General features: G+C 48.2%; 1 pseudogene across 1 annotated transcript in view; it reads left to right on the top strand.

Annotated features, from left to right (window-relative positions):
• The first annotated feature begins 1519 nt into the window (after positions 1-1519).
• The window catches only part of LOC307066832 (zinc finger protein 541-like), a 32863-nt pseudogene continuing 16989 nt past the window's right edge, over positions 1520-17393 (top strand). Inside the window, exons 1-8 of the transcript in view lie at positions 1520-2256; positions 6405-6648; positions 8300-10035; positions 10100-10405; positions 12154-12212; positions 12420-12579; positions 12737-12904; positions 13797-14121. The product of the transcript in view is annotated as a zinc finger protein 541-like (transcript). The remainder of the gene's footprint in view (positions 2257-6404; positions 6649-8299; positions 10036-10099; positions 10406-12153; positions 12213-12419; positions 12580-12736; positions 12905-13796; positions 14122-17393) is intronic.

Below are 17393 nucleotides of genomic sequence, written 5' to 3'. Positions count from 1 at the left end.
CTGGAGCCCTGTGTTTCCGCAGTTCTGGAAATCCCTCCGCCATCCTGAGGTACCATGTCTTCTCCATCCTCTCCTCTTCCCTTTCAGGACCCCTTTTAGGCATATGTTGGACTTTTGCATTTGCTTCTTCATTTGTATTTTCCATTTGTTTCTCTCTCTGCACTGAATTCTGGGGGAGAATTATCTTCAGATTGCTCTGCCCGTTCTTTATTTGTGTCTTCAGCACTGTTTATCTGCTGTTTAACCCTCCCAGTGAGTTTTAAATTTACAAGTCTTTCATTTCTAGAAGTTTCATTTGTTTCTTTTAAAAAATGTCCTTGCCCCTTGTGTCTTCTTCTTTTCTCTGCTAGGTTTTGTTGTCTCTCGTCCTGTTTTTAACTAGTTCTTGTGATGCTTTTCACGGCTTGTGTGCGGTGTTTTTCTTTCATTTATTTAGTTTTCCTGTGGATGGCTTGGCTCTTCCAGGGTCCCAGGTCTCCCTTGCCTGTGAACTCAAGTCCCTGTTTCCTTTTCCATGTGTTTGTTACAACCTCAGGTCCCAGCCTCCAGGGTAGTGCTCTTTAAGAGAAATATAATATGAGCCATGTATATAATTTAAAATTTGCAAATAGCCACATTAAAAAATAAAGAGGTAGATGAAATTAATTTTAATAACATATTACATTTAAGCCAGTAGATCCGAAATATTATCATTTCAACATGTAATCAATATGAAAATGAATTATTTGGGGTACTAAGTCTTCCAAATCCAGTGTATTTGACATTCACAGCAGGTCTCAATTCGGGGCCACATTTCCAGTGTGTCATCACCACATGTGACTGGTGGCCACCATATTGGATGACAGTTCCAGGCCCTGTATTGGAGTCTGACTTTCCCCTTGGGCCAACTTGTGCTCGCACCTGTGGCTTTGAGTTTCCTCATTGTTGCTGGCACTTGGGGTCTTACCTGTCTCTTGAGCTTGACTCTGTATTAAAAATGGTCTTTTCTCCTATCTCTATGTGTTTATAGTTGGAGAAAGAGGTCAGTTTAGTCCACCATGTTGCCAAAATCCTTTCATTTATTCCTTACAACAATCTTTTTTTTTCTTCTTCTTCTTCTTTTTTTAATTTTTATAGGGGTATAGTTGATTTACAATGTTGTGTTAGTTTCAGGTGTACAGCAAAGTGAATCAGTTATACATATACATATATCAACTCTTTTTTGAGATTCGTTTCCCATATAGGCCATTACAGAGTATTGAGTAGAGTTACCTGTACTATACAGTAGGTTCTTATTAGTTATCTGTTTTATATATAGTAGTGTGTATGTCAATCCCAATCTCACAATTTATCCCTTCCCCCCACCATCCCCTGGTAAACATAAATTTGTTTTCTACATCCATGTCTCTGCTTCCGTTTTATAAATAAGTTCATTTATATCCCCCTTTTTTTAGATTCCATATATAAGTGATATCCTATGATATTTGTCTTTCTGTGTCTGACTGACTTCACTCAGTATGACAATCTCTAGGTCCATCCATGTTGCTGCAAATGGCATTAGTTTGTTCTCTTTTATTGCTGAGTAATATTGCATTGTATATATGTACCACATCTTCTTTATCCATTCCTCTGTTGATGGACATTTCGGTTGCTTTTTCCTTACAACCATCTTATGATGGAGGTACTCTTACGCTCAGTTTACAGATGAGGAAACTAGGGCTCATGGACCTTAAGTGACTTGCCCAAGGTCATGTGGCTGTTAAGTGGCCGAGAACAAACCCCCATACAGGTCTGTTTGAATTCCAAGTCCACGCTCTATCCACCATGTGTGTTGCCATCTCATAATTGTGATTCGTCCTCGTTCATTCTCAGGAAATAAACACCACCAAGAGCTCTCTCCTCCCTGACTCCTTACACAGCCTTGCTTGTCTAGAGAGTAGCTGTTGGCTGAGACCTGGTAGTGGAGAGCCATGGACCAGTGCAGCCTGGGGGACAAGGGCACCCTTCCATCCGAGATGCACCTCCCTTCGTTTCCCGAGAGCCAGGCGCTCAAATGCAGCGACACCCTCAACCGGGATCTGGGGCCTGGCTCACGAGACCTGCTGTACGATGGCCTGAGCCACTTGGACCTGGCCCCCAGCCTCCTGATGCCTGACGCGCCCAGCAAGATGCTGGAGGACAACTTGGATGCCCTGTCCGTGTATTCAGGGAAGGACAGTGACTCCATGAAGCCATTGGTGGAGTATGCAGATCCAGAATCTCAGACTGCCTTACAATAATACCCACTCTGCTTTCCCCCCAGAGTGCCAGCAGTAAGAAGCAAAAGAAGAAATGAAAGTAAAAGCACTTTGCAGGCTGGGAAGCACTGGACAGATGGTAGTGATTTTTACCAATACTGTTAGAATACCTTCCCACAGTCCATTGATGCAGTTCTAAGTCTTTCTCTTCCGCAGCGGAGGAGCAAAGGGAGAACTAGTGGAACAGTCAGAGACGTTGGTTACATCACCTTTTGGTTTACCTTCAGACTTCCGCCATAGGATAAATTTGATTTTTGTTTTTAACCCACTTCATGGGTTCTTGGGTAAGTTGCTTAGACGAGTTGACTTAGAGCTCCTTCGTATTTATAATCACACCACACGCGTGGAAGGCCACATCTGGAACAGCCCTGCAGAACAAATGTCAATGTTAATTGGGATCAGCAGCTCAAGAACTGTCCTGCGTACTCGCTAGAATGAAAGACTGCCGAGGCCCGCACTCCACACAATGTAGACAAGCCGTTCGCCTTGTCCCCGTGTTGGAACCATGGCTAAATGTGAAATCCTAGAAACCAAGGCCATCCTTGGTATTGCAGGTGCTGGGCCAGGCCTGGTTACAGTAATTAAGGTTCTCAACCTGAACCACAGAAATTACCTAAAAATGCTGCTAGGGTGAGTACGTGTGCGTTTTGCTGGGCAGAGAAACTGTGATATTTCACCAGATTTTCATATGGGTTTGTGCCCCCCAGTGAATGTTACAAAGCATTAATCTAGTTCAATTTTTCCTAATTTGTTTTAAAGTTGAGGATTTTTTTTTTGGTTACCTTATTAAAAAAAATCCACTGAACGTTAAATTTTAACTCTTTACACTTCTCTAACTTAAATTCAGATTCATACAAATGGATATGCTTATATATTTTAATTAGAAAGTGATATAGATTTATATAGAAAAGTTAGAAAATAAAGAAAAGTAATAACAATTAAAATCCCCACCATGGCTCCCACACGTGGATTTTTAAAAAACGTAGGTGAGGCCACTAGGGTACACATGGTTTTGCAGAGATGTATTAAGTGTCTAATTCATTTGAAGTTTCTAAAACTTAGTGAGTCTGCTTTCTTATATGAAGGTAGACTATTCGGTTGTCATTGTAATGGTTATTCCATTGTATTGTCGGACCATATTCTTGCCTGATAGAATGTTACAGTGGATCTGTGAATAACTTTTCCATTGACTTTTCTCTTGGATGAGTTCTTCGCACATATTCCTCCGTGTAGGCTTGCTGGTTGGAGAACACACACAGTTTTAGAGCTTGTGCACATGCTTTCTGGGAAGAGCAAGTGGCTTCCCGGGCCAGTGACTCAATGTGCCTGTTTTTCAGTGTCCCTGCCAATTTTTTTGAAACCACATTTTGTTCTCTAGTTTAACAGTTGCTTTAATAAGCATTTTATTTATTTATTTATTTTTAGAGAAAAACTTCTGTTTGTTTATTTGCTGCGTTGGGTCTTCGTTGCTGCACGCGGGCTTTCTCTATTTGTGGCGAGCGGGGGCTACTCTTCTTTGCTGTGTACGGGCTCTTCATCGCGGTGGCTTCTCGTTGCAGAGCACGGGCTCTAGGTGCACGGGCTTCAGTAATTGTGGCACGTGGGCTCAGTAGTTGTGGCTCGCGGGCTGTAGAGTGCAGGCTCAGTAGTTGTGGCGCACGGGCTTAGTTGCTCCGCGGCATGTGGGATCTTCCCGGACCAGGGCTCGAACCCGTCTCCCCTGCATTGGCAGGCGGATTCTTAACCACTATGCCACCAGGGAGGTCCTAATGAGCATTTTATTTTATTTTTATTTATTTATTTTAAATACTCATCTTTTTTAAAAAAAATATTATTATTTATTTATTTGGTTGCACCAGGTGTTAGTTGTGGCAGGTGGGCTCCCTAGCTGTGGTATGCGAACTCTTAGTTGCCACATGCATATGGTATCTAGTTCCCTGACCAGGGATCGAACCCGGGCCCCCTGCATTGGGAGCGCGGAGTCTTATCCACTGTGCCACCAGGGAAGCCCTCTAATGAACATTTTAAAAGTAAGTTATCAAGGCAAGGACTTTCCCACATGGGAGTCCTATTTTCCGCCATTTAAACTGTTAGAATCATTCGACCACTCAACACAGCAGCTTTTCCTATGAAGAAGATGTAGACCAGACAGGTTAAGTGACAAATGGCCAGAGACAGAGTTGGGATGAGAGTCGAGGTTCCTTTCTGCTGTGTCTCTCAAGCTACATCTCAGCCACAGAGAATTAGCCTTTGGGGTCCTTTAGTGCAGTATGCACGCCCTGACCTGTTGGATTCTTGGGTCCAGCCTCTGCTGCATCCTAGATGAAGGGCAGTTTTTAAACTTGCTATCACGTGAGGCAGTCTAATCCATCTTAAGGGGTAGAAAAATCTTCCATGATTCATCCATGCAACAGTTACTGTGTGCCTACGAGTACAGGAATGGGAATCCCAGGAGCTAGGAACACAGCAGCAAGCCTGCAGAGTTCTTAGGTCTTGTATCCACTGTCCTTACGTTTCTAGTGATTTAAAATCAGCTTCCCTATACTTTTTTTTACACATCTTTTTAATATAAATTTATTTATTTATTTTTGGCTGCATTGGGTCTTCGTTGCTGCATGTGGGCTTTCTCTAGTTGCAGCAAGCGGGGGCTACTTTTCGTTGTGATTCACGGGCTTCTCATTGAGGTGGCTTCTCTTGTTGCGGAGCACGTGCTCTGGGCGCGTGGGCTTCAGTAGTTGTGGCTCGTGGGCTCTAGAGCGCAGGCTCAGTAGTTGTGGCGCACGGGCTTTGCTGCTCCGCAGCATGTGGGATCTTCCTGGACCAGGGCTCGACCCCATGTCCCTTGCGTTGGCAGGCGGATTCTTAATCACTGCGCCACCAGGGAAGTCCCTCTCTTTACCTTTTTTTTTTTTTTTTTTTTTTTGCGGTACATGGGCCTCTCACTGTTGTGGCCTCTCCCATTGCGGAGCACAGGCTCCGGACGCACAGGCTCAGCAGCCATGGCTCACGGGCCCAGCCGCTCCGCGGCATGTGGGATCTTCCCAGACCGGGGCACGAACCCGTGTCCCCTGCATCGGCAGGCGGACTCTTAACCACTGCGCCACCAGGGAAGCCCTCTCTCTTTACCTTTTATTCATCAAATCTAGCTCTGCCCCTTGTAGCAAGACAGAAGCAGTGTGCTCCCTCCTCCACATCCTGGCCCTTCAGCTACTTGAAGACATCTCCCTCTCCCACATGGACATTCCCAGCCTCTTCACCTGTTCCTCTGATGAGGTGATTCGTGGAAATACCTTTTATCATTTACCCAAAAAGTACATAAACATGGAAAATTCAGATAGGCAGGAAAAGGAAAATTAAGATGATCCATGATCCTACCAGTCAATCCCATTCTGTTTGTTTGTATTCAAATTTATTTGTCCCTTCTAAAGACTAGATCATTCCGTTTTTCAGCAATCATCTTGTTAGTGGCACAGCACTTAGTGGTACGGCATGAACATCCTTTCACGTCATCGGATATTTTCCTACAGTTGTATCTTAAATGCCTGCGCCATAGACCACTGAGACTAGAATGCAGTCACCCACCTGCCCTCGTGTCAGTTATTAGGTGGTTTCTCACATTTCACCAGGAAAAACAATGCTGCAGTTAACTCACTTGCAGTTCACTGCAAGGTCTCCGTTAATTTGTACAGATCTGCCTTAATTTCCTTAATTAAAAAACCAGAGTGGAATTGGCTGGGAGAAAGGACTTAAACTTTTCTAAGATTTTGCCTTGTGCATTTCTGGATTGCACTTGCAAGTGTGCTGTTGATGTTACCGTCATGAAGTCCTGCCTGTCCAGTCACTCTGTCCTGGAAGCACTCAGACTGTTGCTGTCCCCTCCCTTACCCCCCAAGTGTGGCTTCAAGATTGGGTGCCGCCCTGGAGGTGTGGCCTGACCAGGGTCCCTTCTCCCCCTCACCTGGTGCTAAGCCTGGTCTTCTCTGCGAGTGAAGCTGCTGAAGTTGGGGTTCTCGGCCATCTCCCTGAGTTGGACTCAGCTGCTGAAGTTGTTCCGAGGGTGGTAGAGCGCTTCCGCCCGGGCTCCGATGTCCCCGGATGTCATAACCTGTTCTTTCTCCCTCTGTCTAGACCTGGGGCTAGGCGTGGTCAAGGTGCCCAAAGAGGCTAACGAAGGAGGCAGGGCCACGTCTGGGAGCACAAGGAAAGGAAAGCGGCAGCACAGGTCCCCTCAGAACCCACTCCTGGACTGCAGCCCCTGCGGGAAGGTGTTCAGCAGCGCCAGTTCTCTCAGCAAGCACTACCCGACACACTGCCAGGAGAGGAGACACGTGTGCAAAATCTTCAGCAAGGCCTTTAAGCGTCAGGACCACCTGTATGTAGGAGTCTGGTCGGGACATCTGTTCAGGGGGCTGCTGGGGGCTGGGCGTGTTCCTGGTTCTTTTGCATCCCCTCCCATCCACCTGCACCGCCCCCCACCGTCGGGTGTCCCAGGTGTGTGCGACCTGTGCTCCTCCCACGGCCAGTGTTTGTGGGGGGCAGGGCCTACACTGCCCCGGACAGCCCGCCCTCCCCAGCCTCCAGATTCACTCCAGTGAGGAGAGCGCCACTGCGATTTGCAGACAGGACCCATGTGCTTTAAAAACACACTCCAGAGGCAATTTTGTCATGGAGGGAGTTGGGCTAACTGTGTAGAGAAATTTTCAGAGTCCCTGGTAGTTGTCTGAGCAGAACAGGTATGCACTCCATGAGGAATATATGTTGGGATAACACCAGGGCGTGAGGGGTTCTGAAATGCCTGTTTCTAGAACATGGCAATGGAGTGTTCACTCTCTTTTTTTCCTTTTTTAATTCCCCCTTTTATTAACTCGATTTTTTTTTTAAACTTGACTTTAAAAAGCAAGCTCAGTGTAAGAGGAGCAGAATTCCATTTGTTCTTCATGTCTTAGAAATGATAAGTTTTCTTGCTGCCGAGGGAGGAGAGACAGGCTTTCAAACTGAGAGACTCGTAAGTGGGAGAGGACGATCCCTTGCATGTTTACAGCTCGCCCGGCCTTTACTGAGGCTTCGATGGATCCCGCTTTCATTGTATCCTCTCCCCTCTCGCCATTAAGGATGGGAAATGATTTACTCCTGTCACAAGCTGGTAATAGGGCTAGAAAGTGGGTCTCCGGATGCCCTCTCTGCTGCTTCCCTCAGATGGAGGCCAAGGGTCCACGTTTGGGAAAGGGTTTCATTATTTACTGGGTCCCATTGATTAGAACCATCCGGAGTAGGATTGTTGGGAACCCAGAGGGTGATTTACCCATTTGTTTATAATATATTAATGCAGGTATAAGTATGATGTAAATATAATACATACTTGCATTCTTTTATATTTGCAGAAATTATAGGCACATTTGGCTTTTTCTTTTTCTTTTTTTTTTTTTTTTTTCCTGTGTGGCTCCCAGGTCACTGTCTAGAGGACTCCTGTGGGAAGGCAAAGACTCCTTTGTTCAAGGAAGGATCATCCCCAACTTAGCATTTCCTCAAGTGCGTTCTCAGAACTCTGCATCTCTGGTTCTTGGGGACGCTAAATGTGTCTATTTAAAAAAATGGTTTTGTGGGCAAATAAGTTTGAGAGACATGGAAAGTTCAACAGATCTCTCTTTATCTGCTCTGTGGCTTTTCAGTTTGCTACTAGGATCCTCCAAGAAGTAAAGAGTGTTTTTTCCAAACTTATTTGCCAGCTGGGCCCAAGTCCTCAGGGAGCAACCCTGGAGACTGGTGTTCCTTAGGAACCCACTTTGGGGAACTCTGACTTGGCTCCCACTGATGTTTTTAATCTCAAATTAGGGGTTTGCTTAGGGATGAGGGCAAGAGCTCCCCCTTCCAGACGGCTTTGGCCTTAGCAGGGGTCTTTCCTCATAGGGTCTGAGCACAGTTTCTGAGTTGCGATGCTGCTGCCCCCTGGGGACACGTCTGGGTTCCTGCAGTTAGTGACCCACGCCGAGACACCCACTAACTTTCTCCTCATGTGATTCCAGGACCAGGCACATGCTCACCCACCAGAAGACCAAGCCCTTTGTGTGCAGTGCGCAGGGCTGCAGCAAGAGCTACTGCGACTACCGCTCCCTGCACTGGCACTCCGAGGTCCAGCACGGCCTGTGCATCCTCAAGGAGGCCCCCCCCGGAGGAGGAGCCCTGCGGGAACTCACCCCATGTGCACGAGGTGGCAAGCCAGCCCGCACCCGCGAGCCTGTGGTCCCTGGTGCCCCCGGAAGCCCCATCCCCCAGCTCCCTCTTGCCCAACCGAGACCTCCTGCACTGTATCGTGAGCAGCATCGTCTGACAGAAGATCCCTTCTCCCAGGCCAGCCCCGGGAGGGCCTTCAGACAGCGGGGAAGGGAGGAGCACGGCCTGTTCCTCCCTGCCCTCGTCAGGGTCCTCCTTCTGCGGCCCAGCCAGCACCCCGGCGGCCTCAGGAGCCCTGGGCACTGAGGTTCCCGAGGAGCCCTGGCCCCCACGGAAGGAGCCTGCCACGGACCTGTTCACGGCCATCCACTCGCATGCAGCGGAGAACAGCGGCCCCGACCCAGCCGAGCCGGAGCTGCTGCTGCTCCAGCCCCCATCATCCCTGGAGGGCTGGCCCGAGGGCGCTCCCCTGCCCGCCTTCCTGCCTCTGTTCCGTTGCCAGACTGTCCCCGCCAGTTCCCAGCCATCAAGCCACAGTTTCCAGTGGCTCTGAAACCTGTCGGGCTGCCCTAAGAGCAAAGGAAACAGTATGTTTGTCGTCCACAAGCCCTCTGCAGTTCTGTCCCGGGAGGGCTCCGAGCCTGGCCCCGGGCTCAGCAGCGACTCCCCTGCGGCGGAGCCCTCACCCAGCCGGGGCACCGGTCTGGAGGACATGCCGCCCTTCCCTCCCACGCTCCTGAAGGCACCAGGGGAGGCCTCGGGTGACCCTAGATATGTCAGCACCAGTGGGGAAGACGACTCCTGGGCTTCCAAGAGGCGCAAATTTGACTGCGACTCCTCGTGGCAGAACCCTGGTGAGCCTAGCCCCCAGGACAGCCCAAAGTCCAGCGGCCTCCCGTCGGATGCCACGCCGCTCTTCCGGCAGCTGTTCCTGAAGTCTCAGGAATCTCTGGTGCGCCACGAGCAGATGCAGGTGTTCCAGATGATCACCAAGTCCCAGCAGATCTCCTCCCACACCCAGGTGCCGCCGCCTCCTCCCAGCTTCCCACACCTGACGGCAAGCAAATTGCCCTGAAGTCACTGCAGGGGCCGTGGCCACAGTAGCCCCCGCCTATGGCGCCCACTGTTGACTCTCCATGCTGGCCCCGTGAACCCTGATCCAGAGGGATCCCTAACCCGCAGGAGAAAATCCAAACCTGCTTTCCCCACAGAGGCCTCCCCCAGCAGAGTGAGCCAGGACACAAAGGGAAGACCAAAAGTGGCTGCTGCTCCACCTGCCCTCACAGCGTCGTCCCTGGACCCTCCTGGGAACCCAGACATCTCCTCTCTGGCGAAGCAGTTGAGGTCCTCGAAAGGGACCTTGGACCTGTGGGACATCTTCTCCCCCGGGGCCCTGCGTCAGACCCAGTTAGGAGGAGAGGAGTCATCCAGAGCCCACCTCCCAGGGAAGCAGGCCTAGGCTGAGAATGGCACGGCTTCTGGGGCCACAAAAGGTGAAGAGGGCCCGGCCTGCTCCTGGGGCGGAGGCTACAGGCTCTTCTCTGGCAACTCCAGGGCCCAGCGCCTTCCAGGCTTCCGGAAGGAGAAAGTGAAAATGGATATGTGAGGGCTTCCCTGGTGGCGCAGTGGTTTAGGGTCCGCCTGCCGATGCAGGGGACACGGGTTCGTGCTCCGGTCCGGGAGGATCCCGCATGCCGCGGAGCGGCTGGCCCCGTGGGCCATGGACGCTGAGCCTGCGCGTCCGGAGCCTGTGCTCCACAACGGGAGAGGCCACAACAGTGAGAGGCCCGTGTACCACAAAAAAAAAAAAAAAAAAAAAAAAAACAAAGAAAATGGATATGTGCTGTGCGGCTTCTCCAAGCCAGGTAGCCATGGCCTCCTTCTCGTCATTGGCCGGGCCTCCAGCGGATCCTCCCTGGGACTCCAAGTCCAAGCTGATGATACTCAACAGGATCCAGGTACCAGGGCCCTCTCACGGGACCTAACCATGCGGGAGGCAGAGTGTCGTCCTTACCTGTGTCCGTGTTTCTGACTTGTCCAGGCACTGTATATAACCTCAGCAAATCGTCAGATGCAGTTTGTTTACAGAGGGGGGATTGAAGGTCCAGAGGGGTGATGGTTCCTCCCATCACCCTCCGCCCTGCAACACACACGCACAAGACAGAACAGGGCTTTAGAGTTGTCAGAGACACTTTGCGTCATGTTTCTTCACTAAACTTTTTCTATTTGCTTTCTTTCTGCCTTTCGCTTCCTTTTGGATTTGCCTCCTTCACTTTTTCAGAGAATGAAAGGCAGAGCTCCTTTGCCCTTGATATTTGTACGTGAAATGCTGTGTCTATTCTGGTTGTGAATCACAGGTCCACAAGTCCGACTTGGCCCCTGCTGCAGGCCTGGCGCCGGTCCGCCCTTGTGGAGCAGCTTGGGTCCTCCCACATCGTGCCCATGAGGTCCTGGGCGCAGAGAGCTTGGCCACGTCTCTTCGTGCTGTTCCGAGGTCCAGCATCCTTCCTGTCACACCACAGCTACCTCCTCCTCTTTTTTTTTCCACAGGTTTAATATTGACGTGCCTTCTAATTCGCCATCCTGAGGTGCACCATCCAGTTTGTTTACGAGGTTGTGCACCCATCGCCACTCTTTGCCAAAACACTTTCATCACCGCAAAAAGAAACCCAACACCCTGGGTTGTCACCCACAATCTCTCCATCCCTCCCAGCCCCTGGCAACCATGCATCTACCTTCTGTCTCCATGGATTTGCCTATTCTGGACACTTCATGTGATTGGAATCATAATGCTGCGTGGCCTTTTGTGTCTTTCGCTTCTTTCACTTCATATGATGTTCTCCGAGTTCCTCAGTGCTGTAGCACGAGTCAGAACTTCACTCCTTTTTATCGCTGGTAAGTTGTTCATTGTATGGATACACCCTATTTTATTTATCCATTCATCAACTGATAGATACATGGGTTGTTTTCATTTCTTGGCCATTGTGATAACGCTGCTATGAACATTTGTGTACAGATTATTGTTTAGACATATGTTTTCATTTCTCTTGGAAAATACCTAGGAGTGGAATTCCTGGGCTATAGGGTAATTCTATTGTAGGAAGTGCCAGACTTTTCCAAAAAGCTGTGCTGTTTTATATCCCTACCCAGAGTGTATGAGGCCTGCAGTTTCTCTGCATCCTCACCAACACTTGTTATTGTCCAGTTGGTTCTTTTGATTACAGCCACCTTAGTGGGTGGGAAATGATAATCTTATTATGGTTTAATTTGCATTTCCCTGATGGCTAATAATCCTGAGCATCTTTTAATGTCTTTATTGGCCATTTGTATATCCTCTTTGGATAAGTGTCTCTTCAGAGTCTTTGCCCATTTTTAAATTGGGTTGTGATTTTATTTTTGAGCTTTGAGAGTTCATTATGTATCACAGATACAGAAATCTACATAGTCCCTTATCAGATACATGATTTGCACTTCTTTCTCTTATTCTGTGTTTTCACTTCTTGATGCTGTCCTTTGAAGCACAGAAGTTGTAAGTTTTGCTGAAGTCCAATACGTCTGTCTTTTGTTTGGTTTTGGAGTCATCCAAGAAACCACTGCTTACTCCAGGGTCACCAAGAATTATACCTGTGTTTTCTTCCAAGTCTTATAGTTTTCACTCTTGCATCTCATTTCTGATATGTTGGCTCAGATGTATTTTCGTCTTCAGGGTGGAAATATCTACAGGCTCCCCCACCCGATGAAGGAGGAGAACATGGCGGGTGGCTGGTAAGTTCCGAAGCCCCTCGGGAATCCTCTGGTGGCTTTGATATGCTGGCCCTGGGTGAGCGAGCTCTGGATGCTTCACTCCTGAAGGGGCGAGCACCAGGTCACAGAGAATCGGGGGCATCATCTCCATTTCTTTAGGGTTCGTCCAAATCTGTCAGAGGATCAGTGTTTGGGGACCGAGTCCCATTCTCCCTTTCTTCCCCACAGTAACCAGCACAATGGTGGTCCCACAGACTGGGCAGAGCCAAGGAGCTCTTACGTCTGCAAGAATTGCAGCCAGATGTTTTATACAGAGAGAGGGCTGAGCAGCCACATGTGTTTTCACAGCGACCAGTGGCCGTCACCTCGAGGGAAGCAGGAGCCGCAGGTGAAGGGGCTCGAAGCTGCCATTCATCTCAGGATGGAGCCGCCCTCCTGCGGGAAGCCTGGCTGGGGTCCGGGAGTCAGGGCTCTGCTGCTCTGGAGGGGCCCCTTGCTCCCTACGTACTGTGTCTCTTAAAGGGCTGGCTCTTCTCTGTGTGTAGGTGTGTGGCATGGAGTTTGCAAGCCACCAAGACAGGTGCTGAGGCTGGAGGGGGGACAGGCAGAGTTCCCCGGGAGGCAGGAAGTCCTTGGACAACATGACCGCAGCCCCTTTGGTGGTCCCTGTGTCGGTGCCTGTGGCTTCAGCGAACCATCCCCCGGAGAGCAAGGTGGGTGCACTTCCTTCCAGCTGCTTTCCAGCTTCCAGTGGGAGCTGTGAGAAAAGCCCCCAAATCCTGACTCCAGAAGAGCTTGATTTGCATGTTCCTTCATCCATTCAACCTCCAGTGAAATTCCTTTGTGTCTGGCCCTGTGCTGGGCAGGGCTGGGGACACTGCAGGGACCACAACAGGCCTGCCCCCGTCTCCTGGGGCTCCCAGCCCAGCGGAGTAGTTAGACCCATCCCCGGATACTGATGACCCACAACTGGCCGGGCTGGGAGAGGGAGCTGTAGGAGCCCCTGGGGCACCAGAAACCCTGCCTGAGGAAGGGGGTGTTGCAGCTGAGAGCTGGAGGATGAGGAGGGGTAAGATGGGCAGAGAGGAGGGGAGATTGCGTGGAGGTAAGAGAGAGTGTAGCAAGGTCAAGCCGTCGTCTCTTCAGCCTGTGCTGGAAGACCCCACTTGGAGAAGTTCATGCTGGACTCGGAGACGGGGTGCATGGAACCCACTGTTGGTCTCGCAGGAGCTGCTGTCATTTTGAGGGCAACAGGTTTTCCTTTTGTCATGCTGTTGCATCCATCTGGCCCCCACTCTTTAAGTGCCAGTCACTTTAACAACGGACATGAGTTTCCAAAATGGTCTGAGTGAAGGCCTCTCCTTGGGAGGTGTGGGTGCCTGAAAAGGCCCCAGCCTCAAACATTGCCCGGCTTAGTGTCTGGAATCTGGCTCAGGCGTGGTGGCCCTGCCTGGCTTCCTGCGCTGAGGACTCTTTGCACGGCCATGCTGGGTGTGCGTCTGGCTGTTCAGTACCCTTTCCCACTCTCAGGCCATCTTGAGGACTGAGCTGTGGGGCTGGTGGCCTCTGGTGACCCCTGTGATTCTGAAGTCTCTTTTTCTCCAGGGACAGGAGAAGGACGGGGAAGAGAGAGACAACAAGGAGAGCAGCCAACACAGGAAGCGGAAGAAGCTCCTCCGGCCCAAGGCACTGCTTATCCCTCCTCCGCCCTCCATGTCTGGGGAGCCGGGCCCGGGAGGATGCCGCCAGAGCTGCCTGTGCTCGCCCGTGTTCCTGGTGGACCGCCTCCTGAAGGGACTGTCCCAGTGCCCTGCCTACACGCCGCCCCCGATGCTCAGCCCCATCCGGGAGGGCTCTGGGCTGTATTTCAACACTCTGTGTTCCACATCTGCCCGGGCCCGTCCCGACAGGCTCATCAGCGCCATGCTTGGTGAGTGAGCTTGATCACCCCATGATAGGCCTGCGGGGGGCCAGACCCCCGCCCCCTGTAGAATTTGGTCCAGCCATTCCCTCTGGCCTACGCTTGGGTCTGGTCTGGGGGTCCTGTTGCTGTTCAGAACTATCCCAGGACCATCTGGGACCAGCAGCCTTCTAGGTGCTTATAATTTTGTAGCCAGAAAGAAAATAGACTCAATTTAGCCTAACCACCATTCTGCCTGCCCTGTCGAGTAATTGTTTAAACAGCTTTATTGAGATATAATTCACATGCCATATGAATCACCCATTTAAAGTGTACAGTGATTTTTTAGTGTATTCTTAGGATTGTACACCCATCCCACAATCTAATTCTAGAGCATTTTCATCACCCCAGATGATTATATCCACGAGCGGTTACACACAGGCCCTGTAGCCCCCAGCTCCTCTGCCCTGGGCAACCACCAGTCTACCAACCTACTTTTTCTATGGGTCTCCCTATTCTGGACATTTCATATAATTGGGATCGTACAATATGTGACATTCTGTGTCTAGTTTGTTCACTTAGAATAATGTTGTCAAGGTTCATCCATGTTGTACTATGCCTCAGTGCTTCATTTCTTTTTATGGATGAATGATATTCCATTCTCTGGAGAGACAACATTTTATCCATTCATCAGTTGAGGGGCATTTGGGTTGTTTTCCTCCTTTGGCTATTGCAAATAGTGCTGTTAAGAACATTTATGTATAAGTTGTTTTTGGACATAAGTCCTCATTTCTCTTGGGTATACAGCTCAGAGTGGAATTGCTGGGTCAAAGGGTAACTATGTCTAATCGTTTAAGGAACTGCCGGACTGTTTTCCAAAATGGGCGGGTCATTTTAAATTTCCACCAGCATTGTATGAAAGTTCCAGTTTCTCCACATCCTTGGTAACACTTCTTATCTGTCTTTTTCATTATAACCATCCTAGTGGGTGTAAAGTGGTAGCTCATTGTGGGGTGTTTGTTTGTTTGTTTGTTTGTTTGCGGTACGTGGGCCTCTCAGTGTTTGTGGCCTCGCCCTTTGTGGAGCACAGGCTCCGGATGCGCAGGCTCAGTGACCATGGCTCTCGGGCCCAGCCGCACCACAGCAAGCGGGATCCTCCCGGACCGGGGCACGAACCTGCGTCCCCTGCATCGGCAGGTGGACTCTCAACCACTGCACCATCAGGGAAGCCCCCTCATTGTGGTTTTGATTTACATTTCCCCGATGGCTAACGATGTTGAGCATCTTTCCATGTGCGTATTATCCATTTGTATATCTTCTCGGGAGAAATGTCTGCTCAGATCCTTTGCCCATTTTTTAAATTGAATTCTTATCTTTTTATTATTGAGTTGTCTCAGTTCCTTATATAGTCTGGATGCAAGCCCCTTATCAGATATATGATTTGCAAATTCTCTCCCATTTTGTGGGTTGCCCTTTCCTGTTATTTATGATATGGTTTGCAGTACACAAGTTTTTAATTTTGATGAAGTCCAACTTATTCTTAGGCCTGTGATCAATCTGTAGTTAACTTTTATATACTGTATGAGGTAGGAGTCCAAATTTATTCTTTTCCATGTATGTATCAGTTCTTCCAGCACTTGAAAATACTGTTCTTTTCTCATTGAATTGTCTTGGTACTTTGTTTTGTTTTGTTTTCTTTTGCGGCCCACGGGCCTCTCACTGTTTTGGCCTCTCCCGTTGCGGGTCACAGGCTCCGGACGCGCAGGCTCAGTGGCCATGGTTCACGGACCCAGCTGCTCCGCGGCATGTGGGATCTTCCCAGACCGGGGCACGAACCCATGTCCCCTGCATCGCCAGGCAGACTCTCAACCACTGCGCCACCAGGGAAGCCCTGTCTTGGTGCCTTTGTGGAAAATCAGTTGACCATAAATGATTTGAGATTTTTCTTCTTTTTTAATACAGGCATTTTACAGCTATAGATTTCCTTCTGAACATTGCTTTAGCTACATTTTGTAAGTTTTAGTATGTTGTGTTTTTATATTCATTCAGCTAAAGTATTTTCTAATTAATCATTGCACTTCCTGTTTAATACACTATTAAAGAGTGTGTTGCTTAATTTTCACATATTTGTGAATTTTCCAAATTGCTGCCTTTTATTGATTTGTAATCTAATTCTCTTGTGGTCAGAGAACATACTTTGTTTCTTTTTCAATTTAATTTATTTAATTTTTTTTTAAATTTTTTTGGCTGTGCTGTGTGGTTTGCAGGATCTTAGTTCCCCACCAGGGATCGAACCCATCCCCCCTGCAGTGGAAGCGTGGAGTCCTAATGACTGGACCGCCAGGGAATTCCCTTAAATTTATTTTAAAATTTAAAATTTATTGAGGCATGTTATATGGGCTAGAATCCGGTCTGTCTTGAAGAATGTTCCATGTGAATTTGAGAAGAATGTATTCTACTGATGTTTAGTGGAATGCTGTATTTTGTCTGTTTTGTCTAGTTAGTTTCAATTTCCTTGTTGATCTTCTGCCTAGGTGCCCTATCCACTGTTGAAAGTAGTGAAACCTCCAACTATTATTTTTTAATGGTTTATTTCATCCTTCAGTTCTGTCGTTTGTTGCTTGGTGTAGTTTGGGGTTCTGTTTTTAGGTGTGTATATGTTTGTAATTGTCACATCTTCCTCACGGCTTGACCTTTTATCATTGTGATGTGATTGTGACTTCATTTGTCATTACTACAATAATTTTATCATTATTTCTGGTAATATTTTCTTGTTTTAAAGTCTAATGTGCCTGACATTAGTATAGTCATTCCATTCTCTTTTTTGGTTGTTGTTTTCTTGGTATATATTTTTCTCTTCTTTTACTTTCAGCCTATTTGTGTCTTTGAAAATAAAGCATGTTACCTCTAGACACCATTAGTTGGATCATGTGTTTTTTTATCCAGTCTTAGAAACTCTGCCTTTTGGCTTGGTTTGTTTAATCTATTCTTGTTTAATGTTATATTGATATGGTTGGATTTACATCTGCCATTTTGCTTTCTATTTTCGATATGTTACATGTCTTTTTCTCCCTCTGTTCCTCCTTTCCTGCTTTCTTTTGTATTAAGAGAGTATTTTCTAGTGTAACATTTTAATTCTGTTAATTTTTCACTTTTTCTTAGTCATTTCTTAGTGGTTGCTCTAAACCACTTAAAATATATGTCTTATCAGAATCTGTTAGGATGTGTAATAACTCACTAACAATGAAATATAGAAACACTGCTCCTATCTAGCTCTCTTCCTTCTAACTCTTTTGCTATTA

The sequence above is a fragment of the Hyperoodon ampullatus genome, assembly GCF_949752795.1.
Source record: "Hyperoodon ampullatus genome assembly, chromosome: 18".
Classification (NCBI taxonomy): Eukaryota; Metazoa; Chordata; class Mammalia; order Artiodactyla; family Ziphiidae; genus Hyperoodon; species Hyperoodon ampullatus.
This window is presented reverse-complemented; position numbering and strand designations above follow the sequence as displayed.